This window comes from Schistocerca nitens, chromosome 2 (assembly GCF_023898315.1).
Source record: "Schistocerca nitens isolate TAMUIC-IGC-003100 chromosome 2, iqSchNite1.1, whole genome shotgun sequence".
NCBI classification, from domain to species: domain Eukaryota; kingdom Metazoa; phylum Arthropoda; class Insecta; order Orthoptera; family Acrididae; genus Schistocerca; species Schistocerca nitens.
The window spans coordinates 910,678,464-910,700,492 of record NC_064615.1 but is presented as its reverse complement, the minus strand read 5'-3'; the positions used below and the strand labels follow the sequence as shown (position 1 = coordinate 910,700,492).

The following is a 22,029-nucleotide window of genomic DNA, read 5'->3' as shown; positions in this document are numbered from 1 at the left end:
CAGAAAAGCACGTTAAGTATGAATGACGGCCACAAGTGACGGCGAGAGAGATGCGACACCTGTCCACCTGTGGTCAACAGACTTGGAGGACTGCAAGACACTGCCAGGGAGATGAATGCAGCTACCCACTCTGGTTAGTGTCCTAACAGCGCAGGCACGTTTCGTTTGCCCGTATACATATAATGGAGATCGCGTCTGACGCAGTGGGCTGAGCTTTGCTGTGTACCGGGCGGGTGCAGTCGCGAGAACTGCTTCCCCGGGCGCCTCCGCGGCCGTGATCGTCTAGTGGTTAGGACATTGCGTTGTGGCCGCAAAAACCCAGGTTCGAATCCTGGTCACGGCAATTTTGAAGGTTTTGCCTTGCTGTTGCTGCAATCATGATCGTCACCCAGTGTTTGAAATCACAATGCTCTCATCACTTTACACTCATGTTCCGCACGCCGCAGGTTGCACTACCATTTCATTATCAGCAACAAGAAATTCGGCCGCCCCAGGGCGTGGGTAGCTGCCTGAGAGGTTAAATATATAGTCGAAAGGGGCAGTTGTTTGAGGTGCGATGCATGAGCAGCGAGTCGCAGCACAACAGGAAACTGTGTCGTGCACTGTTTTCTAGAGACGCGGGGAACGCTGGCGCAGGTAGCGTGGCCGAGCGGTCTAAGGCGCTGGTTTAAGGCACCAGTCTCTTCGGAGGCGTGGGTTCGAATCCCACCGCTGCCAATTTTTACTTCTCGTTTTTGTGCCATTGCGCTGTGTTCTCGTGGGGTAGAACGCAGCTCCTGCGGCGGCCGCGTCGCGTAGGTAGCGTGGCCGAGCGGTCTAAGGCGCTGGTTTCAGGCACCAGTCTCTTCGGAGGCGTGGGTTCGAATCCCACCGCTGCCAACGTTTTCTGTCTCGAAAACAGGAGCACTGATTTCCCGCGAAGGAAATAGCGCAGCAAAGCGTGAGCGTCGCTCTCTTAAACTGTCGTAGCACAGTGCGCGGTGTAACAACAGGATTCACCGGCGCAGTTTGGTCTCATGATTGCTGGCGTTCGTCTCCACGAGATACGTCCAGAGCATGCCGTTCTACGAAGTGGAAGCGTTAATTTTTGCAGTTGTCGTCAAGTAGCGGGTGGACGCTCACCGTGTTTGTTGGAGGAGTGCGTGTGTCGTTATCCGGTGTCGTCTAGTGGCTAGGATACCTGGCTCTCACCCAGGAGGCCCGGGTTCGATTCCCGGTACCGGAAATCCACCATTTTGTTGCTCCTCTTAGGCGACTTGTCCCGACTTTGCTCGACTGACGCTACGCTGACGCTTGCAGAAAAGCACGTTAAGTATGAATGACGGCCACAAGTGACGGCGAGAGAGATGCGACACCTGTCCACCTGTGGTCAACAGACTTGGAGGACTGCAAGACACTGCCAGGGAGATGAATGCAGCTACCCACTCTGGTTAGTGTCCTAACAGCGCAGGCACGTTTCGTTTGCCCGTATACATATAATGGAGATCGCGTCTGACGCAGTGGGCTGAGCTTTGCTGTGTACCGGGCGGGTGCAGTCGCGAGAACTGCTTCCCCGGGCGCCTCCGCGGCAGTGATCGTCTAGTGGTTAGGACATTGCGTTGTGGCCGCAAAAACCCAGGTTCGAATCCTGGTCACGGCAATTTTGAAGGTTTTGCCTTGCTGTTGCTGCAATCATGATCGTCACCCAGTGTTTGAAATCACAATGCTCTCATCACTTTACACTCATGTTCCGCACGCCGCAGGTTGCACTACCGTTTCATTATCAGCAACAAGAAATTCGGCCGCCCCAGGGCGTGGGTAGCTGCCTGAGAGGTTAAATCTATAGTCGAAAGGGGCAGTTGTTTGAGGTGCGATGCATGAGCAGCGAGTCGCAGCACAACAGGAAACTGTGTCGTGCACTGTTTTCTAGAGACGCGGGGAACGCTGGCGCAGGTAGCGTGGCCGAGCGGTCTAAGGCGCTGGTTTAAGGCACCAGTCTCTTCGGAGGCGTGGGTTCGAATCCCACCGCTGCCAATTTTTACTTCTCGTTTTTGTTTGAGGTGCGATGCATGAGCAGCGAGTCGCAGCACAACAGGAAACTGTGTCGTGCACTGTTTTCTAGAGACGCGGGGAACGCTGGCGCAGGTAGCGTGGCCGAGCGGTCTAAGGCGCTGGTTTAAGGCACCAGTCTCTTCGGAGGCGTGGGTTCGAATCCCACCGCTGCCAATTTTTACTTCTCGTTTTTGTGCCATTGCGCTGTGTTCTCGTGGGGTAGAACGCAGCTCCTGCGGCGGCCGCGTCGCGTAGGTAGCGTGGCCGAGCGGTCTAAGGCGCTGGTTTCAGGCACCAGTCTCTTCGGAGGCGTGGGTTCGAATCCCACCGCTGCCAACGTTTTCTGTCTCGAAAACAGGAGCACTGATTTCCCGCGAAGGAAATAGCGCAGCAAAGCGTGAGCGTCGCTCTCTTAAACTGTCGTAGCACAGTGCGCGGTGTAACAACAGGATTCACCGGCGCAGTTTGGTCTCATGATTGCTGGCGTTCGTCTCCACGAGATACGTCCAGAGCATGCCGTTCTACGAAGTGGAAGCGTTAATTTTTGCAGTTGTCGTCAAGTAGCGGGTGGACGCTCACCGTGTTTGTTGGAGGAGTGCGTGTGTCGTTATCCGGTGTCGTCTAGTGGCTAGGATACCTGGCTCTCACCCAGGAGGCCCGGGTTCGATTCCCGGTACCGGAAATCCACCATTTTGTTGCTCCTCTTAGGCGACTTGTCCCGACTTTGCTCGACTGACGCTTGCAGAAAAGCACGTTAAGTATGAATGACGGCCACAAGTGACGGCGAGAGAGATGCGACACCTGTCCACCTGTGGTCAACAGACTTGGAGGACTGCAAGACACTGCCAGGGAGATGAATGCAGCTACCCACTCTGGTTAGTGTCCTAACAGCGCAGGCACGTTTCGTTTGCCCGTATACATATAATGGAGATCGCGTCTGACGCAGTGGGCTGAGCTTTGCTGTGTACCGGGCGGGTGCAGTCGCGAGAACTGCTTCCCCGGGCGCCTCCGCGGCCGTGATCGTCTAGTGGTTAGGACATTGCGTTGTGGCCGCAAAAACCCAGGTTCGAATCCTGGTCACGGCAATTTTGAAGGTTTTGCCTTGCTGTTGCTGCAATCATGATCGTCACCCAGTGTTTGAAATCACAATGCTCTCATCACTTTACACTCATGTTCCGCACGCCGCAGGTTGCACTACCATTTCATTATCAGCAACAAGAAATTCGGCCGCCCCAGGGCGTGGGTAGCTGCCTGAGAGGTTAAATATATAGTCGAAAGGGGCAGTTGTTTGAGGTGCGATGCATGAGCAGCGAGTCGCAGCACAACAGGAAACTGTGTCGTGCACTGTTTTCTAGAGACGCGGGGAACGCTGGCGCAGGTAGCGTGGCCGAGCGGTCTAAGGCGCTGGTTTAAGGCACCAGTCTCTTCGGAGGCGTGGGTTCGAATCCCACCGCTGCCAATTTTTACTTCTCGTTTTTGTGCCATTGCGCTGTGTTCTCGTGGGGTAGAACGCAGCTCCTGCGGCGGCCGCGTCGCGTAGGTAGCGTGGCCGAGCGGTCTAAGGCGCTGGTTTCAGGCACCAGTCTCTTCGGAGGCGTGGGTTCGAATCCCACCACTGCCAATTTTTACTTCTCGTTTTTGTGCCATTGCGCTGTGTTCTCGTGGGGTAGAACGCAGCTCCTGCGGCGGCCGCGGCGCGTAGGTAGCGTGGCCGAGCGGTCTAAGGCGCTGGTTTCAGGCACCAGTCTCTTCGGAGGCGTGGGTTCGAATCCCACCGCTGCCAACGTTTTCTGTCTCGAAAACAGGAGCACTGATTTCCCGCGAAGGAAATAGCGCAGCAAAGCGTGAGCGTCGCTCTCTTAAACTGTCGTAGCACAGTGCGCGGTGTAACAACAGGATTCACCGGCGCAGTTTGGTCTCATGATTGCTGGCGTTCGTCTCCACGAGATACGTCCAGAGCATGCCGTTCTACGAAGTGGAAGCGTTAATTTTTGCAGTTGTCGTCAAGTAGCGGGTGGACGCTCACCGTGTTTGTTGGAGGAGTGCGTGTGTCGTTATCCGGTGTCGTCTAGTGGCTAGGATACCTGGCTCTCACCCAGGAGGCCCGGGTTCGATTCCCGGTACCGGAAATCCACCATTTTGTTGCTCCTCTTAGGCGACTTGTCCCGACTTTGCTCGACTGACGCTTGCAGAAAAGCACGTTAAGTATGAATGACGGCCACAAGTGACGGCGAGAGAGATGCGACACCTGTCCACCTGTGGTCAACAGACTTGGAGGACTGCAAGACACTGCCAGGGAGATGAATGCAGCTACCCACTCTGGTTAGTGTCCTAACAGCGCAGGCACGTTTCGTTTGCCCGTATACATATAATGGAGATCGCGTCTGACGCAGTGGGCTGAGCTTTGCTGTGTACCGGGCGGGTGCAGTCGCGAGAACTGCTTCCCCGGGCGCCTCCGCGGCCGTGATCGTCTAGTGGTTAGGACATTGCGTTGTGGCCGCAAAAACCCAGGTTCGAATCCTGGTCACGGCAATTTTGAAGGTTTTGCCTTGCTGTTGCTGCAATCATGATCGTCACCCAGTGTTTGAAATCACAATGCTCTCATCACTTTACACTCATGTTCCGCACGCCGCAGGTTGCACTACCATTTCATTATCAGCAACAAGAAATTCGGCCGCCCCAGGGCGTGGGTAGCTGCCTGAGAGGTTAAATATATAGTCGAAAGGGGCAGTTGTTTGAGGTGCGATGCATGAGCAGCGAGTCGCAGCACAACAGGAAACTGTGTCGTGCACTGTTTTCTAGAGACGCGGGGAACGCTGGCGCAGGTAGCGTGGCCGAGCGGTCTAAGGCGCTGGTTTAAGGCACCAGTCTCTTCGGAGGCGTGGGTTCGAATCCCACCGCTGCCAATTTTTACTTCTCGTTTTTGTGCCATTGCGCTGTGTTCTCGTGGGGTAGAACGCAGCTCCTGCGGCGGCCGCGTCGCGTAGGTAGCGTGGCCGAGCGGTCTAAGGCGCTGGTTTCAGGCACCAGTCTCTTCGGAGGCGTGGGTTCGAATCCCACCGCTGCCAACGTTTTCTGTCTCGAAAACAGGAGCACTGATTTCCCGCGAAGGAAATAGCGCAGCAAAGCGTGAGCGTCGCTCTCTTAAACTGTCGTAGCACAGTGCGCGGTGTAACAACAGGATTCACCGGCGCAGTTTGGTCTCATGATTGCTGGCGTTCGTCTCCACGAGATACGTCCAGAGCATGCCGTTCTACGAAGTGGAAGCGTTAATTTTTGCAGTTGTCGTCAAGTAGCGGGTGGACGCTCACCGTGTTTGTTGGAGGAGTGCGTGTGTCGTTATCCGGTGTCGTCTAGTGGCTAGGATACCTGGCTCTCACCCAGGAGGCCCGGGTTCGATTCCCGGTACCGGAAATCCACCATTTTGTTGCTCCTCTTAGGCGACTTGTCCCGACTTTGCTCGACTGACGCTACGCTGACGCTTGCAGAAAAGCACGTTAAGTATGAATGACGGCCACAAGTGACGGCGAGAGAGATGCGACACCTGTCCACCTGTGGTCAACAGACTTGGAGGACTGCAAGACACTGCCAGGGAGATGAATGCAGCTACCCACTCTGGTTAGTGTCCTAACAGCGCAGGCACGTTTCGTTTGCCCGTATACATATAATGGAGATCGCGTCTGACGCAGTGGGCTGAGCTTTGCTGTGTACCGGGCGGGTGCAGTCGCGAGAACTGCTTCCCCGGGCGCCTCCGCGGCAGTGATCGTCTAGTGGTTAGGACATTGCGTTGTGGCCGCAAAAACCCAGGTTCGAATCCTGGTCACGGCAATTTTGAAGGTTTTGCCTTGCTGTTGCTGCAATCATGATCGTCACCCAGTGTTTGAAATCACAATGCTCTCATCACTTTACACTCATGTTCCGCACGCCGCAGGTTGCACTACCGTTTCATTATCAGCAACAAGAAATTCGGCCGCCCCAGGGCGTGGGTAGCTGCCTGAGAGGTTAAATCTATAGTCGAAAGGGGCAGTTGTTTGAGGTGCGATGCATGAGCAGCGAGTCGCAGCACAACAGGAAACTGTGTCGTGCACTGTTTTCTAGAGACGCGGGGAACGCTGGCGCAGGTAGCGTGGCCGAGCGGTCTAAGGCGCTGGTTTAAGGCACCAGTCTCTTCGGAGGCGTGGGTTCGAATCCCACCGCTGCCAATTTTTACTTCTCGTTTTTGTTTGAGGTGCGATGCATGAGCAGCGAGTCGCAGCACAACAGGAAACTGTGTCGTGCACTGTTTTCTAGAGACGCGGGGAACGCTGGCGCAGGTAGCGTGGCCGAGCGGTCTAAGGCGCTGGTTTAAGGCACCAGTCTCTTCGGAGGCGTGGGTTCGAATCCCACCGCTGCCAATTTTTACTTCTCGTTTTTGTGCCATTGCGCTGTGTTCTCGTGGGGTAGAACGCAGCTCCTGCGGCGGCCGCGTCGCGTAGGTAGCGTGGCCGAGCGGTCTAAGGCGCTGGTTTCAGGCACCAGTCTCTTCGGAGGCGTGGGTTCGAATCCCACCGCTGCCAACGTTTTCTGTCTCGAAAACAGGAGCACTGATTTCCCGCGAAGGAAATAGCGCAGCAAAGCGTGAGCGTCGCTCTCTTAAACTGTCGTAGCACAGTGCGCGGTGTAACAACAGGATTCACCGGCGCAGTTTGGTCTCATGATTGCTGGCGTTCGTCTCCACGAGATACGTCCAGAGCATGCCGTTCTACGAAGTGGAAGCGTTAATTTTTGCAGTTGTCGTCAAGTAGCGGGTGGACGCTCACCGTGTTTGTTGGAGGAGTGCGTGTGTCGTTATCCGGTGTCGTCTAGTGGCTAGGATACCTGGCTCTCACCCAGGAGGCCCGGGTTCGATTCCCGGTACCGGAAATCCACCATTTTGTTGCTCCTCTTAGGCGACTTGTCCCGACTTTGCTCGACTGACGCTTGCAGAAAAGCACGTTAAGTATGAATGACGGCCACAAGTGACGGCGAGAGAGATGCGACACCTGTCCACCTGTGGTCAACAGACTTGGAGGACTGCAAGACACTGCCAGGGAGATGAATGCAGCTACCCACTCTGGTTAGTGTCCTAACAGCGCAGGCACGTTTCGTTTGCCCGTATACATATAATGGAGATCGCGTCTGACGCAGTGGGCTGAGCTTTGCTGTGTACCGGGCGGGTGCAGTCGCGAGAACTGCTTCCCCGGGCGCCTCCGCGGCCGTGATCGTCTAGTGGTTAGGACATTGCGTTGTGGCCGCAAAAACCCAGGTTCGAATCCTGGTCACGGCAATTTTGAAGGTTTTGCCTTGCTGTTGCTGCAATCATGATCGTCACCCAGTGTTTGAAATCACAATGCTCTCATCACTTTACACTCATGTTCCGCACGCCGCAGGTTGCACTACCATTTCATTATCAGCAACAAGAAATTCGGCCGCCCCAGGGCGTGGGTAGCTGCCTGAGAGGTTAAATATATAGTCGAAAGGGGCAGTTGTTTGAGGTGCGATGCATGAGCAGCGAGTCGCAGCACAACAGGAAACTGTGTCGTGCACTGTTTTCTAGAGACGCGGGGAACGCTGGCGCAGGTAGCGTGGCCGAGCGGTCTAAGGCGCTGGTTTAAGGCACCAGTCTCTTCGGAGGCGTGGGTTCGAATCCCACCGCTGCCAATTTTTACTTCTCGTTTTTGTGCCATTGCGCTGTGTTCTCGTGGGGTAGAACGCAGCTCCTGCGGCGGCCGCGTCGCGTAGGTAGCGTGGCCGAGCGGTCTAAGGCGCTGGTTTCAGGCACCAGTCTCTTCGGAGGCGTGGGTTCGAATCCCACCGCTGCCAATTTTTACTTCTCGTTTTTGTGCCATTGCGCTGTGTTCTCGTGGGGTAGAACGCAGCTCCTGCGGCGGCCGCGTCGCGTAGGTAGCGTGGCCGAGCGGTCTAAGGCGCTGGTTTCAGGCACCAGTCTCTTCGGAGGCGTGGGTTCGAATCCCACCGCTGCCAACGTTTTCTGTCTCGAAAACAGGAGCACTGATTTCCCGCGAAGGAAATAGCGCAGCAAAGCGTGAGCGTCGCTCTCTTAAACTGTCGTAGCACAGTGCGCGGTGTAACAACAGGATTCACCGGCGCAGTTTGGTCTCATGATTGCTGGCGTTCGTCTCCACGAGATACGTCCAGAGCATGCCGTTCTACGAAGTGGAAGCGTTAATTTTTGCAGTTGTCGTCAAGTAGCGGGTGGACGCTCACCGTGTTTGTTGGAGGAGTGCGTGTGTCGTTATCCGGTGTCGTCTAGTGGCTAGGATACCTGGCTCTCACCCAGGAGGCCCGGGTTCGATTCCCGGTACCGGAAATCCACCATTTTGTTGCTCCTCTTAGGCGACTTGTCCCGACTTTGCTCGACTGACGCTACGCTGACGCTTGCAGAAAAGCACGTTAAGTATGAATGACGGCCACAAGTGACGGCGAGAGAGATGCGACACCTGTCCACCTGTGGTCAACAGACTTGGAGGACTGCAAGACACTGCCAGGGAGATGAATGCAGCTACCCACTCTGGTTAGTGTCCTAACAGCGCAGGCACGTTTCGTTTGCCCGTATACATATAATGGAGATCGCGTCTGACGCAGTGGGCTGAGCTTTGCTGTGTACCGGGCGGGTGCAGTCGCGAGAACTGCTTCCCCGGGCGCCTCCGCGGCCGTGATCGTCTAGTGGTTAGGACATTGCGTTGTGGCCGCAAAAACCCAGGTTCGAATCCTGGTCACGGCAATTTTGAAGGTTTTGCCTTGCTGTTGCTGCAATCATGATCGTCACCCAGTGTTTGAAATCACAATGCTCTCATCACTTTACACTCATGTTCCGCACGCCGCAGGTTGCACTACCATTTCATTATCAGCAACAAGAAATTCGGCCGCCCCAGGGCGTGGGTAGCTGCCTGAGAGGTTAAATATATAGTCGAAAGGGGCAGTTGTTTGAGGTGCGATGCATGAGCAGCGAGTCGCAGCACAACAGGAAACTGTGTCGTGCACTGTTTTCTAGAGACGCGGGGAACGCTGGCGCAGGTAGCGTGGCCGAGCGGTCTAAGGCGCTGGTTTAAGGCACCAGTCTCTTCGGAGGCGTGGGTTCGAATCCCACCGCTGCCAATTTTTACTTCTCGTTTTTGTGCCATTGCGCTGTGTTCTCGTGGGGTAGAACGCAGCTCCTGCGGCGGCCGCGTCGCGTAGGTAGCGTGGCCGAGCGGTCTAAGGCGCTGGTTTCAGGCACCAGTCTCTTCGGAGGCGTGGGTTCGAATCCCACCGCTGCCAATTTTTACTTCTCGTTTTTGTGCCATTGCGCTGTGTTCTCGTGGGGTAGAACGCAGCTCCTGCGGCGGCCGCGGCGCGTAGGTAGCGTGGCCGAGCGGTCTAAGGCGCTGGTTTCAGGCACCAGTCTCTTCGGAGGCGTGGGTTCGAATCCCACCGCTGCCAACGTTTTCTGTCTCGAAAACAGGAGCACTGATTTCCCGCGAAGGAAATAGCGCAGCAAAGCGTGAGCGTCGCTCTCTTAAACTGTCGTAGCACAGTGCGCGGTGTAACAACAGGATTCACCGGCGCAGTTTGGTCTCATGATTGCTGGCATTCGTCTCCACGAGATACGTCCAGAGCATGCCGTTCTACGAAGTGGAAGCGTTAATTTTTGCAGTTGTCGTCAAGTAGCGGGTGGACGCTCACCGTGTTTGTTGGAGGAGTGCGTGTGTCGTTATCCGGTGTCGTCTAGTGGCTAGGATACCTGGCTCTCACCCAGGAGGCCCGGGTTCGATTCCCGGTACCGGAAATCCACCATTTTGTTGCTCCTCTTAGGCGACTTGTCCCGACTTTGCTCGACTGACGCTTGCAGAAAAGCACGTTAAGTATGAATGACGGCCACAAGTGACGGCGAGAGAGATGCGACACCTGTCCACCTGTGGTCAACAGACTTGGAGGACTGCAAGACACTGCCAGGGAGATGAATGCAGCTACCCACTCTGGTTAGTGTCCTAACAGCGCAGGCACGTTTCGTTTGCCCGTATACATATAATGGAGATCGCGTCTGACGCAGTGGGCTGAGCTTTGCTGTGTACCGGGCGGGTGCAGTCGCGAGAACTGCTTCCCCGGGCGCCTCCGCGGCCGTGATCGTCTAGTGGTTAGGACATTGCGTTGTGGCCGCAAAAACCCAGGTTCGAATCCTGGTCACGGCAATTTTGAAGGTTTTGCCTTGCTGTTGCTGCAATCATGATCGTCACCCAGTGTTTGAAATCACAATGCTCTCATCACTTTACACTCATGTTCCGCACGCCGCAGGTTGCACTACCATTTCATTATCAGCAACAAGAAATTCGGCCGCCCCAGGGCGTGGGTAGCTGCCTGAGAGGTTAAATCTATAGTCGAAAGGGGCAGTTGTTTGAGGTGCGATGCATGAGCAGCGAGTCGCAGCACAACAGGAAACTGTGTCGTGCACTGTTTTCTAGAGACGCGGGGAACGCTGGCGCAGGTAGCGTGGCCGAGCGGTCTAAGGCGCTGGTTTAAGGCACCAGTCTCTTCGGAGGCGTGGGTTCGAATCCCACCGCTGCCAATTTTTACTTCTCGTTTTTGTGCCATTGCGCTGTGTTCTCGTGGGGTAGAACGCATCTCCTGCGGCGGCCGCGTCGCGTAGGTAGCGTGGCCGAGCGGTCTAAGGCGCTGGTTTCAGGCACCAGTCTCTTCGGAGGCGTGGGTTCGAATCCCACCGCTGCCAATTTTTACTTCTCGTTTTTGTGCCATTGCGCTGTGTTCTCGTGGGGTAGAACGCAGCTCCTGCGGCGGCCGCGGCGCGTAGGTAGCGTGGCCGAGCGGTCTAAGGCGCTGGTTTCAGGCACCAGTCTCTTCGGAGGCGTGGGTTCGAATCCCACCGCTGCCAACGTTTTCTGTCTCGAAAACAGGAGCACTGATTTCCCGCGAAGGAAATAGCGCAGCAAAGCGTGAGCGTCGCTCTCTTAAACTGTCGTAGCACAGTGCGCGGTGTAACAACAGGATTCACCGGCGCAGTTTGGTCTCATGATTGCTGGCGTTCGTCTCCACGAGATACGTCCAGAGCATGCCGTTCTACGAAGTGGAAGCGTTAATTTTTGCAGTTGTCGTCAAGTAGCGGGTGGACGCTCACCGTGTTTGTTGGAGGAGTGCGTGTGTCGTTATCCGGTGTCGTCTAGTGGCTAGGATACCTGGCTCTCACCCAGGAGGCCCGGGTTCGATTCCCGGTACCGGAAATCCACCATTTTGTTGCTCCTCTTAGGCGACTTGTCCCGACTTTGCTCGACTGACGCTACGCTGACGCTTGCAGAAAAGCACGTTAAGTATGAATGACGGCCACAAGTGACGGCGAGAGAGATGCGACACCTGTCCACCTGTGGTCAACAGACTTGGAGGACTGCAAGACACTGCCAGGGAGATGAATGCAGCTACCCACTCTGGTTAGTGTCCTAACAGCGCAGGCACGTTTCGTTTGCCCGTATACATATAATGGAGATCGCGTCTGACGCAGTGGGCTGAGCTTTGCTGTGTACCGGGCGGGTGCAGTCGCGAGAACTGCTTCCCCGGGCGCCTCCGCGGCCGTGATCGTCTAGTGGTTAGGACATTGCGTTGTGGCCGCAAAAACCCAGGTTCGAATCCTGGTCACGGCAATTTTGAAGGTTTTGCCTTGCTGTTGCTGCAATCATGATCGTCACCCAGTGTTTGAAATCACAATGCTCTCATCACTTTACACTCATGTTCCGCACGCCGCAGGTTGCACTACCATTTCATTATCAGCAACAAGAAATTCGGCCGCCCCAGGGCGTGGGTAGCTGCCTGAGAGGTTAAATATATAGTCGAAAGGGGCAGTTGTTTGAGGTGCGATGCATGAGCAGCGAGTCGCAGCACAACAGGAAACTGTGTCGTGCACTGTTTTCTAGAGACGCGGGGAACGCTGGCGCAGGTAGCGTGGCCGAGCGGTCTAAGGCGCTGGTTTAAGGCACCAGTCTCTTCGGAGGCGTGGGTTCGAATCCCACCGCTGCCAATTTTTACTTCTCGTTTTTGTGCCATTGCGCTGTGTTCTCGTGGGGTAGAACGCAGCTCCTGCGGCGGCCGCGTCGCGTAGGTAGCGTGGCCGAGCGGTCTAAGGCGCTGGTTTCAGGCACCAGTCTCTTCGGAGGCGTGGGTTCGAATCCCACCGCTGCCAATTTTTACTTCTCGTTTTTGTGCCATTGCGCTGTGTTCTCGTGGGGTAGAACGCAGCTCCTGCGGCGGCCGCGGCGCGTAGGTAGCGTGGCCGAGCGGTCTAAGGCGCTGGTTTCAGGCACCAGTCTCTTCGGAGGCGTGGGTTCGAATCCCACCGCTGCCAACGTTTTCTGTCTCGAAAACAGGAGCACTGATTTCCCGCGAAGGAAATAGCGCAGCAAAGCGTGAGCGTCGCTCTCTTAAACTGTCGTAGCACAGTGCGCGGTGTAACAACAGGATTCACCGGCGCAGTTTGGTCTCATGATTGCTGGCGTTCGTCTCCACGAGATACGTCCAGAGCATGCCGTTCTACGAAGTGGAAGCGTTAATTTTTGCAGTTGTCGTCAAGTAGCGGGTGGACGCTCACCGTGTTTGTTGGAGGAGTGCGTGTGTCGTTATCCGGTGTCGTCTAGTGGCTAGGATACCTGGCTCTCACCCAGGAGGCCCGGGTTCGATTCCCGGTACCGGAAATCCACCATTTTGTTGCTCCTCTTAGGCGACTTGTCCCGACTTTGCTCGACTGACGCTTGCAGAAAAGCACGTTAAGTATGAATGACGGCCACAAGTGACGGCGAGAGAGATGCGACACCTGTCCACCTGTGGTCAACAGACTTGGAGGACTGCAAGACACTGCCAGGGAGATGAATGCAGCTACCCACTCTGGTTAGTGTCCTAACAGCGCAGGCACGTTTCGTTTGCCCGTATACATATAATGGAGATCGCGTCTGACGCAGTGGGCTGAGCTTTGCTGTGTACCGGGCGGGTGCAGTCGCGAGAACTGCTTCCCCGGGCGCCTCCGCGGCCGTGATCGTCTAGTGGTTAGGACATTGCGTTGTGGCCGCAAAAACCCAGGTTCGAATCCTGGTCACGGCAATTTTGAAGGTTTTGCCTTGCTGTTGCTGCAATCATGATCGTCACCCAGTGTTTGAAATCACAATGCTCTCATCACTTTACACTCATGTTCCGCACGCCGCAGGTTGCACTACCATTTCATTATCAGCAACAAGAAATTCGGCCGCCCCAGGGCGTGGGTAGCTGCCTGAGAGGTTAAATCTATAGTCGAAAGGGGCAGTTGTTTGAGGTGCGATGCATGAGCAGCGAGTCGCAGCACAACAGGAAACTGTGTCGTGCACTGTTTTCTAGAGACGCGGGGAACGCTGGCGCAGGTAGCGTGGCCGAGCGGTCTAAGGCGCTGGTTTAAGGCACCAGTCTCTTCGGAGGCGTGGGTTCGAATCCCACCGCTGCCAATTTTTACTTCTCGTTTTTGTGCCATTGCGCTGTGTTCTCGTGGGGTAGAACGCAGCTCCTGCGGCGGCCGCGTCGCGTAGGTAGCGTGGCCGAGCGGTCTAAGGCGCTGGTTTCAGGCACCAGTCTCTTCGGAGGCGTGGGTTCGAATCCCACCGCTGCCAATTTTTACTTCTCGTTTTTGTGCCATTGCGCTGTGTTCTCGTGGGGTAGAACGCAGCTCCTGCGGCGGCCGCGTCGCGTAGGTAGCGTGGCCGAGCGGTCTAAGGCGCTGGTTTCAGGCACCAGTCTCTTCGGAGGCGTGGGTTCGAATCCCACCGCTGCCAACGTTTTCTGTCTCGAAAACAGGAGCACTGATTTCCCGCGAAGGAAATAGCGCAGCAAAGCGTGAGCGTCGCTCTCTTAAACTGTCGTAGCACAGTGCGCGGTGTAACAACAGGATTCACCGGCGCAGTTTGGTCTCATGATTGCTGGCGTTCGTCTCCACGAGATACGTCCAGAGCATGCCGTTCTACGAAGTGGAAGCGTTAATTTTTGCAGTTGTCGTCAAGTAGCGGGTGGACGCTCACCGTGTTTGTTGGAGGAGTGCGTGTGTCGTTATCCGGTGTCGTCTAGTGGCTAGGATACCTGGCTCTCACCCAGGAGGCCCGGGTTCGATTCCCGGTACCGGAAATCCACCATTTTGTTGCTCCTCTTAGGCGACTTGTCCCGACTTTGCTCGACTGACGCTTGCAGAAAAGCACGTTAAGTATGAATGACGGCCACAAGTGACGGCGAGAGAGATGCGACACCTGTCCACCTGTGGTCAACAGACTTGGAGGACTGCAAGACACTGCCAGGGAGATGAATGCAGCTACCCACTCTGGTTAGTGTCCTAACAGCGCAGGCACGTTTCGTTTGCCCGTATACATATAATGGAGATCGCGTCTGACGCAGTGGGCTGAGCTTTGCTGTGTACCGGGCGGGTGCAGTCGCGAGAACTGCTTCCCCGGGCGCCTCCGCGGCCGTGATCGTCTAGTGGTTAGGACATTGCGTTGTGGCCGCAAAAACCCAGGTTCGAATCCTGGTCACGGCAATTTTGAAGGTTTTGCCTTGCTGTTGCTGCAATCATGATCGTCACCCAGTGTTTGAAATCACAATGCTCTCATCACTTTACACTCATGTTCCGCACGCCGCAGGTTGCACTACCATTTCATTATCAGCAACAAGAAATTCGGCCGCCCCAGGGCGTGGGTAGCTGCCTGAGAGGTTAAATCTATAGTCGAAAGGGGCAGTTGTTTGAGGTGCGATGCATGAGCAGCGAGTCGCAGCACAACAGGAAACTGTGTCGTGCACTGTTTTCTAGAGACGCGGGGAACGCTGGCGCAGGTAGCGTGGCCGAGCGGTCTAAGGCGCTGGTTTAAGGCACCAGTCTCTTCGGAGGCGTGGGTTCGAATCCCACCGCTGCCAATTTTTACTTCTCGTTTTTGTGCCATTGCGCTGTGTTCTCGTGGGGTAGAACGCAGCTCCTGCGGCGGCCGCGTCGCGTAGGTAGCGTGGCCGAGCGGTCTAAGGCGCTGGTTTCAGGCACCAGTCTCTTCGGAGGCGTGGGTTCGAATCCCACCGCTGCCAATTTTTACTTCTCGTTTTTGTGCCATTGCGCTGTGTTCTCGTGGGGTAGAACGCAGCTCCTGCGGCGGCCGCGGCGCGTAGGTAGCGTGGCCGAGCGGTCTAAGGCGCTGGTTTCAGGCACCAGTCTCTTCGGAGGCGTGGGTTCGAATCCCACCGCTGCCAACGTTTTCTGTCTCGAAAACAGGAGCACTGATTTCCCGCGAAGGAAATAGCGCAGCAAAGCGTGAGCGTCGCTCTCTTAAACTGTCGTAGCACAGTGCGCGGTGTAACAACAGGATTCACCGGCGCAGTTTGGTCTCATGATTGCTGGCGTTCGTCTCCACGAGATACGTCCAGAGCATGCCGTTCTACGAAGTGGAAGCGTTAATTTTTGCAGTTGTCGTCAAGTAGCGGGTGGACGCTCACCGTGTTTGTTGGAGGAGTGCGTGTGTCGTTATCCGGTGTCGTCTAGTGGCTAGGATACCTGGCTCTCACCCAGGAGGCCCGGGTTCGATTCCCGGTACCGGAAATCCACCATTTTGTTGCTCCTCTTAGGCGACTTGTCCCGACTTTGCTCGACTGACGCTACGCTGACGCTTGCAGAAAAGCACGTTAAGTATGAATGACGGCCACAAGTGACGGCGAGAGAGATGCGACACCTGTCCACCTGTGGTCAACAGACTTGGAGGACTGCAAGACACTGCCAGGGAGATGAATGCAGCTACCCACTCTGGTTAGTGTCCTAACAGCGCAGGCACGTTTCGTTTGCCCGTATACATATAATGGAGATCGCGTCTGACGCAGTGGGCTGAGCTTTGCTGTGTACCGGGCGGGTGCAGTCGCGAGAACTGCTTCCCCGGGCGCCTCCGCGGCCGTGATCGTCTAGTGGTTAGGACATTGCGTTGTGGCCGCAAAAACCCAGGTTCGAATCCTGGTCACGGCAATTTTGAAGGTTTTGCCTTGCTGTTGCTGCAATCATGATCGTCACCCAGTGTTTGAAATCACAATGCTCTCATCACTTTACACTCATGTTCCGCACGCCGCAGGTTGCACTACCATTTCATTATCAGCAACAAGAAATTCGGCCGCCCCAGGGCGTGGGTAGCTGCCTGAGAGGTTAAATATATAGTCGAAAGGGGCAGTTGTTTGAGGTGCGATGCATGAGCAGCGAGTCGCAGCACAACAGGAAACTGTGTCGTGCACTGTTTTCTAGAGACGCGGGGAACGCTGGCGCAGGTAGCGTGGCCGAGCGGTCTAAGGCGCTGGTTTAAGGCACCAGTCTCTTCGGAGGCGTGGGTTCGAATCCCACCGCTGCCAATTTTTACTTCTCGTTTTTGTGCCATTGCGCTGTGTTCTCGTGGGGTAGAACGCAGCTCCTGCGGCGGCCGCGTCGCGTAGGTAGCGTGGCCGAGCGGTCTAAGGCGCTGGTTTCAGGCACCAGTCTCTTCGGAGGCGTGGGTTCGAATCCCACCGCTGCCAATTTTTACTTCTCGTTTTTGTGCCATTGCGCTGTGTTCTCGTGGGGTAGAACGCAGCTCCTGCGGCGGCCGCGGCGCGTAGGTAGCGTGGCCGAGCGGTCTAAGGCGCTGGTTTCAGGCACCAGTCTCTTCGGAGGCGTGGGTTCGAATCCCACCGCTGCCAACGTTTTCTGTCTCGAAAACAGGAGCACTGATTTCCCGCGAAGGAAATAGCGCAGCAAAGCGTGAGCGTCGCTCTCTTAAACTGTCGTAGCACAGTGCGCGGTGTAACAACAGGATTCACCGGCGCAGTTTGGTCTCATGATTGCTGGCGTTCGTCTCCACGAGATACGTCCAGAGCATGCCGTTCTACGAAGTGGAAGCGTTAATTTTTGCAGTTGTCGTCAAGTAGCGGGTGGACGCTCACCGTGTTTGTTGGAGGAGTGCGTGTGTCGTTATCCGGTGTCGTCTAGTGGCTAGGATACCTGGCTCTCACCCAGGAGGCCCGGGTTCGATTCCCGGTACCGGAAATCCACCATTTTGTTGCTCCTCTTAGGCGACTTGTCCCGACTTTGCTCGACTGACGCTTGCAGAAAAGCACGTTAAGTATGAATGACGGCCACAAGTGACGGCGAGAGAGATGCGACACCTGTCCACCTGTGGTCAACAGACTTGGAGGACTGCAAGACACTGCCAGGGAGATGAATGCAGCTACCCACTCTGGTTAGTGTCCTAACAGCGCAGGCACGTTTCGTTTGCCCGTATACATATAATGGAGATCGCGTCTGACGCAGTGGGCTGAGCTTTGCTGTGTACCGGGCGGGTGCAGTCGCGAGAACTGCTTCCCCGGGCGCCTCCGCGGCCGTGATCGTCTAGTGGTTAGGACATTGCGTTGTGGCCGCAAAAACCCAGGTTCGAATCCTGGTCACGGCAATTTTGAAGGTTTTGCCTTGCTGTTGCTGCAATCATGATCGTCACCCAGTGTTTGAAATCACAATGCTCTCATCACTTTACACTCATGTTCCGCACGCCGCAGGTTGCACTACCATTTCATTATCAGCAACAAGAAATTCGGCCGCCCCAGGGCGTGGGTAGCTGCCTGAGAGGTTAAATCTATAGTCGAAAGGGGCAGTTGTTTGAGGTGCGATGCATGAGCAGCGAGTCGCAGCACAACAGGAAACTGTGTCGTGCACTGTTTTCTAGAGACGCGGGGAACGCTGGCGCAGGTAGCGTGGCCGAGCGGTCTAAGGCGCTGGTTTAAGGCACCAGTCTCTTCGGAGGCGTGGGTTCGAATCCCACCGCTGCCAATTTTTACTTCTCGTTTTTGTGCCATTGCGCTGTGTTCTCGTGGGGTAGAACGCAGCTCCTGCGGCGGCCGCGTCGCGTAGGTAGCGTGGCCGAGCGGTCTAAGGCGCTGGTTTCAGGCACCAGTCTCTTCGGAGGCGTGGGTTCGAATCCCACCGCTGCCAATTTTTACTTCTCGTTTTTGTGCCATTGCGCTGTGTTCTCGTGGGGTAGAACGCAGCTCCTGCGGCGGCCGCGTCGCGTAGGTAGCGTGGCCGAGCGGTCTAAGGCGCTGGTTTCAGGCACCAGTCTCTTCGGAGGCGTGGGTTCGAATCCCACCGCTGCCAACGTTTTCTGTCTCGAAAACAGGAGCACTGATTTCCCGCGAAGGAAATAGCGCAGCAAAGCGTGAGCGTCGCTCTCTTAAACTGTCGTAGCACAGTGCGCGGTGTAACAACAGGATTCACCGGCGCAGTTTGGTCTCATGATTGCTGGCGTTCGTCTCCACGAGATACGTCCAGAGCATGCCGTTCTACGAAGTGGAAGCGTTAATTTTTGCAGTTGTCGTCAAGTAGCGGGTGGACGCTCACCGTGTTTGTTGGAGGAGTGCGTGTGTCGTTATCCGGTGTCGTCTAGTGGCTAGGATACCTGGCTCTCACCCAGGAGGCCCGGGTTCGATTCCCGGTACCGGAAATCCACCATTTTGTTGCTCCTCTTAGGCGACTTGTCCCGACTTTGCTCGACTGACGCTACGCTGACGCTTGCAGAAAAGCACGTTAAGTATGAATGACGGCCACAAGTGACGGCGAGAGAGATGCGACACCTGTCCACCTGTGGTCAACAGACTTGGAGGACTGCAAGACACTGCCAGGGAGATGAATGCAGCTACCCACTCTGGTTAGTGTCCTAACAGCGCAGGCACGTTTCGTTTGCCCGTATACATATAATGGAGATCGCGTCTGACGCAGTGGGCTGAGCTTTGCTGTGTACCGGGCGGGTGCAGTCGCGAGAACTGCTTCCCCGGGCGCCTCCGCGGCCGTGATCGTCTAGTGGTTAGGACATTGCGTTGTGGCCGCAAAAACCCAGGTTCGAATCCTGGTCACGGCAATTTTGAAGGTTTTGCCTTGCTGTTGCTGCAATCATGATCGTCACCCAGTGTTTGAAATCACAATGCTCTCATCACTTTACACTCATGTTCCGCACGCCGCAGGTTGCACTACCATTTCATTATCAGCAACAAGAAATTCGGCCGCCCCAGGGCGTGGGTAGCTGCCTGAGAGGTTAAATATATAGTCGAAAGGGGCAGTTGTTTGAGGTGCGATGCATGAGCAGCGAGTCGCAGCACAACAGGAAACTGTGTCGTGCACTGTTTTCTAGAGACGCGGGGAACGCTGGCGCAGGTAGCGTGGCCGAGCGGTCTAAGGCGCTGGTTTAAGGCACCAGTCTCTTCGGAGGCGTGGGTTCGAATCCCACCGCTGCCAATTTTTACTTCTCGTTTTTGTGCCATTGCGCTGTGTTCTCGTGGGGTAGAACGCAGCTCCTGCGGCGGCCGCGTCGCGTAGGTAGCGTGGCCGAGCGGTCTAAGGCGCTGGTTTCAGGCACCAGTCTCTTCGGAGGCGTGGGTTCGAATCCCACCGCTGCCAATTTTTACTTCTCGTTTTTGTGCCATTGCGCTGTGTTCTCGTGGGGTAGAACGCAGCTCCTGCGGCGGCCGCGGCGCGTAGGTAGCGTGGCCGAGCGGTCTAAGGCGCTGGTTTCAGGCACCAGTCTCTTCGGAGGCGTGGGTTCGAATCCCACCGCTGCCAACGTTTTCTGTCTCGAAAACAGGAGCACTGATTTCCCGCGAAGGAAATAGCGCAGCAAAGCGTGAGCGTCGCTCTCTTAAACTGTCGTAGCACAGTGCGCGGTGTAACAACAGGATTCACCGGCGCAGTTTGGTCTCATGATTGCTGGCGTTCGTCTCCACGAGATACGTCCAGAGCATGCCGTTCTACGAAGTGGAAGCGTTAATTTTTGCAGTTGTCGTCAAGTAGCGGGTGGACGCTCACCGTGTTTGTTGGAGGAGTGCGTGTGTCGTTATCCGGTGTCGTCTAGTGGCTAGGATACCTGGCTCTCACCCAGGAGGCCCGGGTTCGATTCCCGGTACCGGAAATCCACCATTTTGTTGCTCCTCTTAGGCGACTTGTCCCGACTTTGCTCGACTGACGCTTGCAGAAAAGCACGTTAAGTATGAATGACGGCCACAAGTGACGGCGAGAGAGATGCGACACCTGTCCACCTGTGGTCAACAGACTTGGAGGACTGCAAGACACTGCCAGGGAGATGAATGCAGCTACCCACTCTGGTTAGTGTCCTAACAGCGCAGGCACGTTTCGTTTGCCCGTATACATATAATGGAGATCGCGTCTGACGCAGTGGGCTGAGCTTTGCTGTGTACCGGGCGGGTGCAGTCGCGAGAACTGCTTCCCCGGGCGCCTCCGCGGCCGTGATCGTCTAGTGGTTAGGACATTGCGTTGTGGCCGCAAAAACCCAGGTTCGAATCCTGGTCACGGCAATTTTGAAGGTTTTGCCTTGCTGTTGCTGCAATCATGATCGTCACCCAGTGTTTGAAATCACAATGCTCTCATCACTTTACACTCATGTTCCGCACGCCGCAGGTTGCACTACCATTTCATTATCAGCAACAAGAAATTCGGCCGCCCCAGGGCGTGGGTAGCTGCCTGAGAGGTTAAATCTATAGTCGAAAGGGGCAGTTGTTTGAGGTGCGATGCATGAGCAGCGAGTCGCAGCACAACAGGAAACTGTGTCGTGCACTGTTTTCTAGAGACGCGGGGAACGCTGGCGCAGGTAGCGTGGCCGAGCGGTCTAAGGCGCTGGTTTAAGGCACCAGTCTCTTCGGAGGCGTGGGTTCGAATCCCACCGCTGCCAATTTTTACTTCTCGTTTTTGTGCCATTGCGCTGTGTTCTCGTGGGGTAGAACGCAGCTCCTGCGGCGGCCGCGTCGCGTAGGTAGCGTGGCCGAGCGGTCTAAGGCGCTGGTTTCAGGCACCAGTCTCTTCGGAGGCGTGGGTTCGAATCCCACCGCTGCCAATTTTTACTTCTCGTTTTTGTGCCATTGCGCTGTGTTCTCGTGGGGTAGAACGCAGCTCCTGCGGCGGCCGCGTCGCGTAGGTAGCGTGGCCGAGCGGTCTAAGGCGCTGGTTTCAGGCACCAGTCTCTTCGGAGGCGTGGGTTCGAATCCCACCGCTGCCAACGTTTTCTGTCTCGAAAACAGGAGCACTGATTTCCCGCGAAGGAAATAGCGCAGCAAAGCGTGAGCGTCGCTCTCTTAAACTGTCGTAGCACAGTGCGCGGTGTAACAACAGGATTCACCGGCGCAGTTTGGTCTCATGATTGCTGGCGTTCGTCTCCACGAGATACGTCCAGAGCATGCCGTTCTACGAAGTGGAAGCGTTAATTTTTGCAGTTGTCGTCAAGTAGCGGGTGGACGCTCACCGTGTTTGTTGGAGGAGTGCGTGTGTCGTTATCCGGTGTCGTCTAGTGGCTAGGATACCTGGCTCTCACCCAGGAGGCCCGGGTTCGATTCCCGGTACCGGAAATCCACCATTTTGTTGCTCCTCTTAGGCGACTTGTCCCGACTTTGCTCGACTGACGCTACGCTGACGCTTGCAGAAAAGCACGTTAAGTATGAATGACGGCCACAAGTGACGGCGAGAGAGATGCGACACCTGTCCACCTGTGGTCAACAGACTTGGAGGACTGCAAGACACTGCCAGGGAGATGAATGCAGCTACCCACTCTGGTTAGTGTCCTAACAGCGCAGGCACGTTTCGTTTGCCCGTATACATATAATGGAGATCGCGTCTGACGCAGTGGGCTGAGCTTTGCTGTGTACCGGGCGGGTGCAGTCGCGAGAACTGCTTCCCCGGGCGCCTCCGCGGCCGTGATCGTCTAGTGGTTAGGACATTGCGTTGTGGCCGCAAAAACCCAGGTTCGAATCCTGGTCACGGCAATTTTGAAGGTTTTGCCTTGCTGTTGCTGCAATCATGATCGTCACCCAGTGTTTGAAATCACAATGCTCTCATCACTTTACACTCATGTTCCGCACGCCGCAGGTTGCACTACCATTTCATTATCAGCAACAAGAAATTCGGCCGCCCCAGGGCGTGGGTAGCTGCCT

The 22,029-nt window shown here is 55.7% G+C and overlaps 74 non-coding genes across 74 annotated transcripts; all 74 read left to right on the top strand.

Annotated features, from left to right (window-relative positions):
* Positions 1–271: 271 nt before the first annotated feature.
* On the top strand, positions 272–343 carry Trnah-gug (transfer RNA histidin (anticodon GUG)). Its single transcript has one exon. It is a non-coding gene; the product is annotated as a tRNA-His (tRNA).
* Positions 344–635: 292 nt separating this feature from the next.
* Positions 636–717, top strand: Trnal-aag (transfer RNA leucine (anticodon AAG)). The gene has a single exon. It is a non-coding gene; the product is annotated as a tRNA-Leu (tRNA).
* An 80-nt stretch (positions 718–797) lies between these two features.
* Trnal-cag (transfer RNA leucine (anticodon CAG)) lies at positions 798–879 on the top strand. Its single transcript has one exon. It is a non-coding gene; the product is annotated as a tRNA-Leu (tRNA).
* A 274-nt stretch (positions 880–1,153) lies between these two features.
* Positions 1,154–1,225, top strand: Trnae-cuc (transfer RNA glutamic acid (anticodon CUC)). The gene has a single exon. It is a non-coding gene; the product is annotated as a tRNA-Glu (tRNA).
* Positions 1,226–1,567: 342 nt separating this feature from the next.
* Positions 1,568–1,639, top strand: Trnah-gug (transfer RNA histidin (anticodon GUG)). Its single transcript has one exon. It is a non-coding gene; the product is annotated as a tRNA-His (tRNA).
* Positions 1,640–1,931: 292 nt separating this feature from the next.
* Trnal-aag (transfer RNA leucine (anticodon AAG)) lies at positions 1,932–2,013 on the top strand. Its single transcript has one exon. It is a non-coding gene; the product is annotated as a tRNA-Leu (tRNA).
* A 110-nt stretch (positions 2,014–2,123) lies between these two features.
* On the top strand, positions 2,124–2,205 carry Trnal-aag (transfer RNA leucine (anticodon AAG)). The gene has a single exon. It is a non-coding gene; the product is annotated as a tRNA-Leu (tRNA).
* Positions 2,206–2,285: 80 nt separating this feature from the next.
* Positions 2,286–2,367, top strand: Trnal-cag (transfer RNA leucine (anticodon CAG)). Its single transcript has one exon. It is a non-coding gene; the product is annotated as a tRNA-Leu (tRNA).
* A 274-nt stretch (positions 2,368–2,641) lies between these two features.
* On the top strand, positions 2,642–2,713 carry Trnae-cuc (transfer RNA glutamic acid (anticodon CUC)). The gene has a single exon. It is a non-coding gene; the product is annotated as a tRNA-Glu (tRNA).
* Positions 2,714–3,044: 331 nt separating this feature from the next.
* Trnah-gug (transfer RNA histidin (anticodon GUG)) lies at positions 3,045–3,116 on the top strand. The gene has a single exon. It is a non-coding gene; the product is annotated as a tRNA-His (tRNA).
* A 292-nt stretch (positions 3,117–3,408) lies between these two features.
* Positions 3,409–3,490, top strand: Trnal-aag (transfer RNA leucine (anticodon AAG)). The gene has a single exon. It is a non-coding gene; the product is annotated as a tRNA-Leu (tRNA).
* Positions 3,491–3,570: 80 nt separating this feature from the next.
* Positions 3,571–3,652, top strand: Trnal-cag (transfer RNA leucine (anticodon CAG)). The gene has a single exon. It is a non-coding gene; the product is annotated as a tRNA-Leu (tRNA).
* Positions 3,653–3,732: 80 nt separating this feature from the next.
* On the top strand, positions 3,733–3,814 carry Trnal-cag (transfer RNA leucine (anticodon CAG)). Its single transcript has one exon. It is a non-coding gene; the product is annotated as a tRNA-Leu (tRNA).
* A 274-nt stretch (positions 3,815–4,088) lies between these two features.
* Positions 4,089–4,160, top strand: Trnae-cuc (transfer RNA glutamic acid (anticodon CUC)). The gene has a single exon. It is a non-coding gene; the product is annotated as a tRNA-Glu (tRNA).
* Positions 4,161–4,491: 331 nt separating this feature from the next.
* Trnah-gug (transfer RNA histidin (anticodon GUG)) lies at positions 4,492–4,563 on the top strand. The gene has a single exon. It is a non-coding gene; the product is annotated as a tRNA-His (tRNA).
* Positions 4,564–4,855: 292 nt separating this feature from the next.
* On the top strand, positions 4,856–4,937 carry Trnal-aag (transfer RNA leucine (anticodon AAG)). The gene has a single exon. It is a non-coding gene; the product is annotated as a tRNA-Leu (tRNA).
* Positions 4,938–5,017: 80 nt separating this feature from the next.
* Trnal-cag (transfer RNA leucine (anticodon CAG)) lies at positions 5,018–5,099 on the top strand. The gene has a single exon. It is a non-coding gene; the product is annotated as a tRNA-Leu (tRNA).
* Positions 5,100–5,373: 274 nt separating this feature from the next.
* Trnae-cuc (transfer RNA glutamic acid (anticodon CUC)) lies at positions 5,374–5,445 on the top strand. Its single transcript has one exon. It is a non-coding gene; the product is annotated as a tRNA-Glu (tRNA).
* Positions 5,446–5,787: 342 nt separating this feature from the next.
* Positions 5,788–5,859, top strand: Trnah-gug (transfer RNA histidin (anticodon GUG)). Its single transcript has one exon. It is a non-coding gene; the product is annotated as a tRNA-His (tRNA).
* Positions 5,860–6,151: 292 nt separating this feature from the next.
* Trnal-aag (transfer RNA leucine (anticodon AAG)) lies at positions 6,152–6,233 on the top strand. The gene has a single exon. It is a non-coding gene; the product is annotated as a tRNA-Leu (tRNA).
* A 110-nt stretch (positions 6,234–6,343) lies between these two features.
* Positions 6,344–6,425, top strand: Trnal-aag (transfer RNA leucine (anticodon AAG)). Its single transcript has one exon. It is a non-coding gene; the product is annotated as a tRNA-Leu (tRNA).
* Positions 6,426–6,505: 80 nt separating this feature from the next.
* Positions 6,506–6,587, top strand: Trnal-cag (transfer RNA leucine (anticodon CAG)). Its single transcript has one exon. It is a non-coding gene; the product is annotated as a tRNA-Leu (tRNA).
* Positions 6,588–6,861: 274 nt separating this feature from the next.
* On the top strand, positions 6,862–6,933 carry Trnae-cuc (transfer RNA glutamic acid (anticodon CUC)). Its single transcript has one exon. It is a non-coding gene; the product is annotated as a tRNA-Glu (tRNA).
* Positions 6,934–7,264: 331 nt separating this feature from the next.
* Trnah-gug (transfer RNA histidin (anticodon GUG)) lies at positions 7,265–7,336 on the top strand. The gene has a single exon. It is a non-coding gene; the product is annotated as a tRNA-His (tRNA).
* Positions 7,337–7,628: 292 nt separating this feature from the next.
* Positions 7,629–7,710, top strand: Trnal-aag (transfer RNA leucine (anticodon AAG)). The gene has a single exon. It is a non-coding gene; the product is annotated as a tRNA-Leu (tRNA).
* An 80-nt stretch (positions 7,711–7,790) lies between these two features.
* On the top strand, positions 7,791–7,872 carry Trnal-cag (transfer RNA leucine (anticodon CAG)). Its single transcript has one exon. It is a non-coding gene; the product is annotated as a tRNA-Leu (tRNA).
* An 80-nt stretch (positions 7,873–7,952) lies between these two features.
* Trnal-cag (transfer RNA leucine (anticodon CAG)) lies at positions 7,953–8,034 on the top strand. Its single transcript has one exon. It is a non-coding gene; the product is annotated as a tRNA-Leu (tRNA).
* Positions 8,035–8,308: 274 nt separating this feature from the next.
* Trnae-cuc (transfer RNA glutamic acid (anticodon CUC)) lies at positions 8,309–8,380 on the top strand. The gene has a single exon. It is a non-coding gene; the product is annotated as a tRNA-Glu (tRNA).
* Positions 8,381–8,722: 342 nt separating this feature from the next.
* Positions 8,723–8,794, top strand: Trnah-gug (transfer RNA histidin (anticodon GUG)). The gene has a single exon. It is a non-coding gene; the product is annotated as a tRNA-His (tRNA).
* Positions 8,795–9,086: 292 nt separating this feature from the next.
* Trnal-aag (transfer RNA leucine (anticodon AAG)) lies at positions 9,087–9,168 on the top strand. The gene has a single exon. It is a non-coding gene; the product is annotated as a tRNA-Leu (tRNA).
* Positions 9,169–9,248: 80 nt separating this feature from the next.
* Trnal-cag (transfer RNA leucine (anticodon CAG)) lies at positions 9,249–9,330 on the top strand. Its single transcript has one exon. It is a non-coding gene; the product is annotated as a tRNA-Leu (tRNA).
* An 80-nt stretch (positions 9,331–9,410) lies between these two features.
* Positions 9,411–9,492, top strand: Trnal-cag (transfer RNA leucine (anticodon CAG)). The gene has a single exon. It is a non-coding gene; the product is annotated as a tRNA-Leu (tRNA).
* A 274-nt stretch (positions 9,493–9,766) lies between these two features.
* Positions 9,767–9,838, top strand: Trnae-cuc (transfer RNA glutamic acid (anticodon CUC)). The gene has a single exon. It is a non-coding gene; the product is annotated as a tRNA-Glu (tRNA).
* A 331-nt stretch (positions 9,839–10,169) lies between these two features.
* Positions 10,170–10,241, top strand: Trnah-gug (transfer RNA histidin (anticodon GUG)). Its single transcript has one exon. It is a non-coding gene; the product is annotated as a tRNA-His (tRNA).
* A 292-nt stretch (positions 10,242–10,533) lies between these two features.
* Trnal-aag (transfer RNA leucine (anticodon AAG)) lies at positions 10,534–10,615 on the top strand. The gene has a single exon. It is a non-coding gene; the product is annotated as a tRNA-Leu (tRNA).
* An 80-nt stretch (positions 10,616–10,695) lies between these two features.
* Trnal-cag (transfer RNA leucine (anticodon CAG)) lies at positions 10,696–10,777 on the top strand. The gene has a single exon. It is a non-coding gene; the product is annotated as a tRNA-Leu (tRNA).
* An 80-nt stretch (positions 10,778–10,857) lies between these two features.
* Positions 10,858–10,939, top strand: Trnal-cag (transfer RNA leucine (anticodon CAG)). Its single transcript has one exon. It is a non-coding gene; the product is annotated as a tRNA-Leu (tRNA).
* A 274-nt stretch (positions 10,940–11,213) lies between these two features.
* Trnae-cuc (transfer RNA glutamic acid (anticodon CUC)) lies at positions 11,214–11,285 on the top strand. The gene has a single exon. It is a non-coding gene; the product is annotated as a tRNA-Glu (tRNA).
* Positions 11,286–11,627: 342 nt separating this feature from the next.
* On the top strand, positions 11,628–11,699 carry Trnah-gug (transfer RNA histidin (anticodon GUG)). Its single transcript has one exon. It is a non-coding gene; the product is annotated as a tRNA-His (tRNA).
* A 292-nt stretch (positions 11,700–11,991) lies between these two features.
* On the top strand, positions 11,992–12,073 carry Trnal-aag (transfer RNA leucine (anticodon AAG)). Its single transcript has one exon. It is a non-coding gene; the product is annotated as a tRNA-Leu (tRNA).
* An 80-nt stretch (positions 12,074–12,153) lies between these two features.
* Positions 12,154–12,235, top strand: Trnal-cag (transfer RNA leucine (anticodon CAG)). The gene has a single exon. It is a non-coding gene; the product is annotated as a tRNA-Leu (tRNA).
* An 80-nt stretch (positions 12,236–12,315) lies between these two features.
* On the top strand, positions 12,316–12,397 carry Trnal-cag (transfer RNA leucine (anticodon CAG)). Its single transcript has one exon. It is a non-coding gene; the product is annotated as a tRNA-Leu (tRNA).
* A 274-nt stretch (positions 12,398–12,671) lies between these two features.
* Trnae-cuc (transfer RNA glutamic acid (anticodon CUC)) lies at positions 12,672–12,743 on the top strand. The gene has a single exon. It is a non-coding gene; the product is annotated as a tRNA-Glu (tRNA).
* Positions 12,744–13,074: 331 nt separating this feature from the next.
* On the top strand, positions 13,075–13,146 carry Trnah-gug (transfer RNA histidin (anticodon GUG)). The gene has a single exon. It is a non-coding gene; the product is annotated as a tRNA-His (tRNA).
* Positions 13,147–13,438: 292 nt separating this feature from the next.
* On the top strand, positions 13,439–13,520 carry Trnal-aag (transfer RNA leucine (anticodon AAG)). The gene has a single exon. It is a non-coding gene; the product is annotated as a tRNA-Leu (tRNA).
* An 80-nt stretch (positions 13,521–13,600) lies between these two features.
* Trnal-cag (transfer RNA leucine (anticodon CAG)) lies at positions 13,601–13,682 on the top strand. The gene has a single exon. It is a non-coding gene; the product is annotated as a tRNA-Leu (tRNA).
* Positions 13,683–13,762: 80 nt separating this feature from the next.
* On the top strand, positions 13,763–13,844 carry Trnal-cag (transfer RNA leucine (anticodon CAG)). The gene has a single exon. It is a non-coding gene; the product is annotated as a tRNA-Leu (tRNA).
* Positions 13,845–14,118: 274 nt separating this feature from the next.
* On the top strand, positions 14,119–14,190 carry Trnae-cuc (transfer RNA glutamic acid (anticodon CUC)). The gene has a single exon. It is a non-coding gene; the product is annotated as a tRNA-Glu (tRNA).
* Positions 14,191–14,521: 331 nt separating this feature from the next.
* Positions 14,522–14,593, top strand: Trnah-gug (transfer RNA histidin (anticodon GUG)). Its single transcript has one exon. It is a non-coding gene; the product is annotated as a tRNA-His (tRNA).
* A 292-nt stretch (positions 14,594–14,885) lies between these two features.
* On the top strand, positions 14,886–14,967 carry Trnal-aag (transfer RNA leucine (anticodon AAG)). Its single transcript has one exon. It is a non-coding gene; the product is annotated as a tRNA-Leu (tRNA).
* Positions 14,968–15,047: 80 nt separating this feature from the next.
* Trnal-cag (transfer RNA leucine (anticodon CAG)) lies at positions 15,048–15,129 on the top strand. Its single transcript has one exon. It is a non-coding gene; the product is annotated as a tRNA-Leu (tRNA).
* An 80-nt stretch (positions 15,130–15,209) lies between these two features.
* On the top strand, positions 15,210–15,291 carry Trnal-cag (transfer RNA leucine (anticodon CAG)). Its single transcript has one exon. It is a non-coding gene; the product is annotated as a tRNA-Leu (tRNA).
* A 274-nt stretch (positions 15,292–15,565) lies between these two features.
* On the top strand, positions 15,566–15,637 carry Trnae-cuc (transfer RNA glutamic acid (anticodon CUC)). Its single transcript has one exon. It is a non-coding gene; the product is annotated as a tRNA-Glu (tRNA).
* A 342-nt stretch (positions 15,638–15,979) lies between these two features.
* Trnah-gug (transfer RNA histidin (anticodon GUG)) lies at positions 15,980–16,051 on the top strand. Its single transcript has one exon. It is a non-coding gene; the product is annotated as a tRNA-His (tRNA).
* A 292-nt stretch (positions 16,052–16,343) lies between these two features.
* On the top strand, positions 16,344–16,425 carry Trnal-aag (transfer RNA leucine (anticodon AAG)). The gene has a single exon. It is a non-coding gene; the product is annotated as a tRNA-Leu (tRNA).
* Positions 16,426–16,505: 80 nt separating this feature from the next.
* Positions 16,506–16,587, top strand: Trnal-cag (transfer RNA leucine (anticodon CAG)). The gene has a single exon. It is a non-coding gene; the product is annotated as a tRNA-Leu (tRNA).
* An 80-nt stretch (positions 16,588–16,667) lies between these two features.
* Positions 16,668–16,749, top strand: Trnal-cag (transfer RNA leucine (anticodon CAG)). Its single transcript has one exon. It is a non-coding gene; the product is annotated as a tRNA-Leu (tRNA).
* Positions 16,750–17,023: 274 nt separating this feature from the next.
* On the top strand, positions 17,024–17,095 carry Trnae-cuc (transfer RNA glutamic acid (anticodon CUC)). Its single transcript has one exon. It is a non-coding gene; the product is annotated as a tRNA-Glu (tRNA).
* Positions 17,096–17,426: 331 nt separating this feature from the next.
* On the top strand, positions 17,427–17,498 carry Trnah-gug (transfer RNA histidin (anticodon GUG)). The gene has a single exon. It is a non-coding gene; the product is annotated as a tRNA-His (tRNA).
* A 292-nt stretch (positions 17,499–17,790) lies between these two features.
* Trnal-aag (transfer RNA leucine (anticodon AAG)) lies at positions 17,791–17,872 on the top strand. The gene has a single exon. It is a non-coding gene; the product is annotated as a tRNA-Leu (tRNA).
* An 80-nt stretch (positions 17,873–17,952) lies between these two features.
* Trnal-cag (transfer RNA leucine (anticodon CAG)) lies at positions 17,953–18,034 on the top strand. Its single transcript has one exon. It is a non-coding gene; the product is annotated as a tRNA-Leu (tRNA).
* Positions 18,035–18,114: 80 nt separating this feature from the next.
* On the top strand, positions 18,115–18,196 carry Trnal-cag (transfer RNA leucine (anticodon CAG)). The gene has a single exon. It is a non-coding gene; the product is annotated as a tRNA-Leu (tRNA).
* Positions 18,197–18,470: 274 nt separating this feature from the next.
* Positions 18,471–18,542, top strand: Trnae-cuc (transfer RNA glutamic acid (anticodon CUC)). The gene has a single exon. It is a non-coding gene; the product is annotated as a tRNA-Glu (tRNA).
* A 342-nt stretch (positions 18,543–18,884) lies between these two features.
* Trnah-gug (transfer RNA histidin (anticodon GUG)) lies at positions 18,885–18,956 on the top strand. The gene has a single exon. It is a non-coding gene; the product is annotated as a tRNA-His (tRNA).
* A 292-nt stretch (positions 18,957–19,248) lies between these two features.
* Trnal-aag (transfer RNA leucine (anticodon AAG)) lies at positions 19,249–19,330 on the top strand. Its single transcript has one exon. It is a non-coding gene; the product is annotated as a tRNA-Leu (tRNA).
* An 80-nt stretch (positions 19,331–19,410) lies between these two features.
* On the top strand, positions 19,411–19,492 carry Trnal-cag (transfer RNA leucine (anticodon CAG)). Its single transcript has one exon. It is a non-coding gene; the product is annotated as a tRNA-Leu (tRNA).
* Positions 19,493–19,572: 80 nt separating this feature from the next.
* On the top strand, positions 19,573–19,654 carry Trnal-cag (transfer RNA leucine (anticodon CAG)). The gene has a single exon. It is a non-coding gene; the product is annotated as a tRNA-Leu (tRNA).
* A 274-nt stretch (positions 19,655–19,928) lies between these two features.
* Trnae-cuc (transfer RNA glutamic acid (anticodon CUC)) lies at positions 19,929–20,000 on the top strand. Its single transcript has one exon. It is a non-coding gene; the product is annotated as a tRNA-Glu (tRNA).
* Positions 20,001–20,331: 331 nt separating this feature from the next.
* Positions 20,332–20,403, top strand: Trnah-gug (transfer RNA histidin (anticodon GUG)). Its single transcript has one exon. It is a non-coding gene; the product is annotated as a tRNA-His (tRNA).
* A 292-nt stretch (positions 20,404–20,695) lies between these two features.
* Positions 20,696–20,777, top strand: Trnal-aag (transfer RNA leucine (anticodon AAG)). Its single transcript has one exon. It is a non-coding gene; the product is annotated as a tRNA-Leu (tRNA).
* An 80-nt stretch (positions 20,778–20,857) lies between these two features.
* Trnal-cag (transfer RNA leucine (anticodon CAG)) lies at positions 20,858–20,939 on the top strand. Its single transcript has one exon. It is a non-coding gene; the product is annotated as a tRNA-Leu (tRNA).
* Positions 20,940–21,019: 80 nt separating this feature from the next.
* Positions 21,020–21,101, top strand: Trnal-cag (transfer RNA leucine (anticodon CAG)). The gene has a single exon. It is a non-coding gene; the product is annotated as a tRNA-Leu (tRNA).
* A 274-nt stretch (positions 21,102–21,375) lies between these two features.
* Trnae-cuc (transfer RNA glutamic acid (anticodon CUC)) lies at positions 21,376–21,447 on the top strand. The gene has a single exon. It is a non-coding gene; the product is annotated as a tRNA-Glu (tRNA).
* A 342-nt stretch (positions 21,448–21,789) lies between these two features.
* On the top strand, positions 21,790–21,861 carry Trnah-gug (transfer RNA histidin (anticodon GUG)). Its single transcript has one exon. It is a non-coding gene; the product is annotated as a tRNA-His (tRNA).
* Positions 21,862–22,029: the final 168 nt, after the last annotated feature.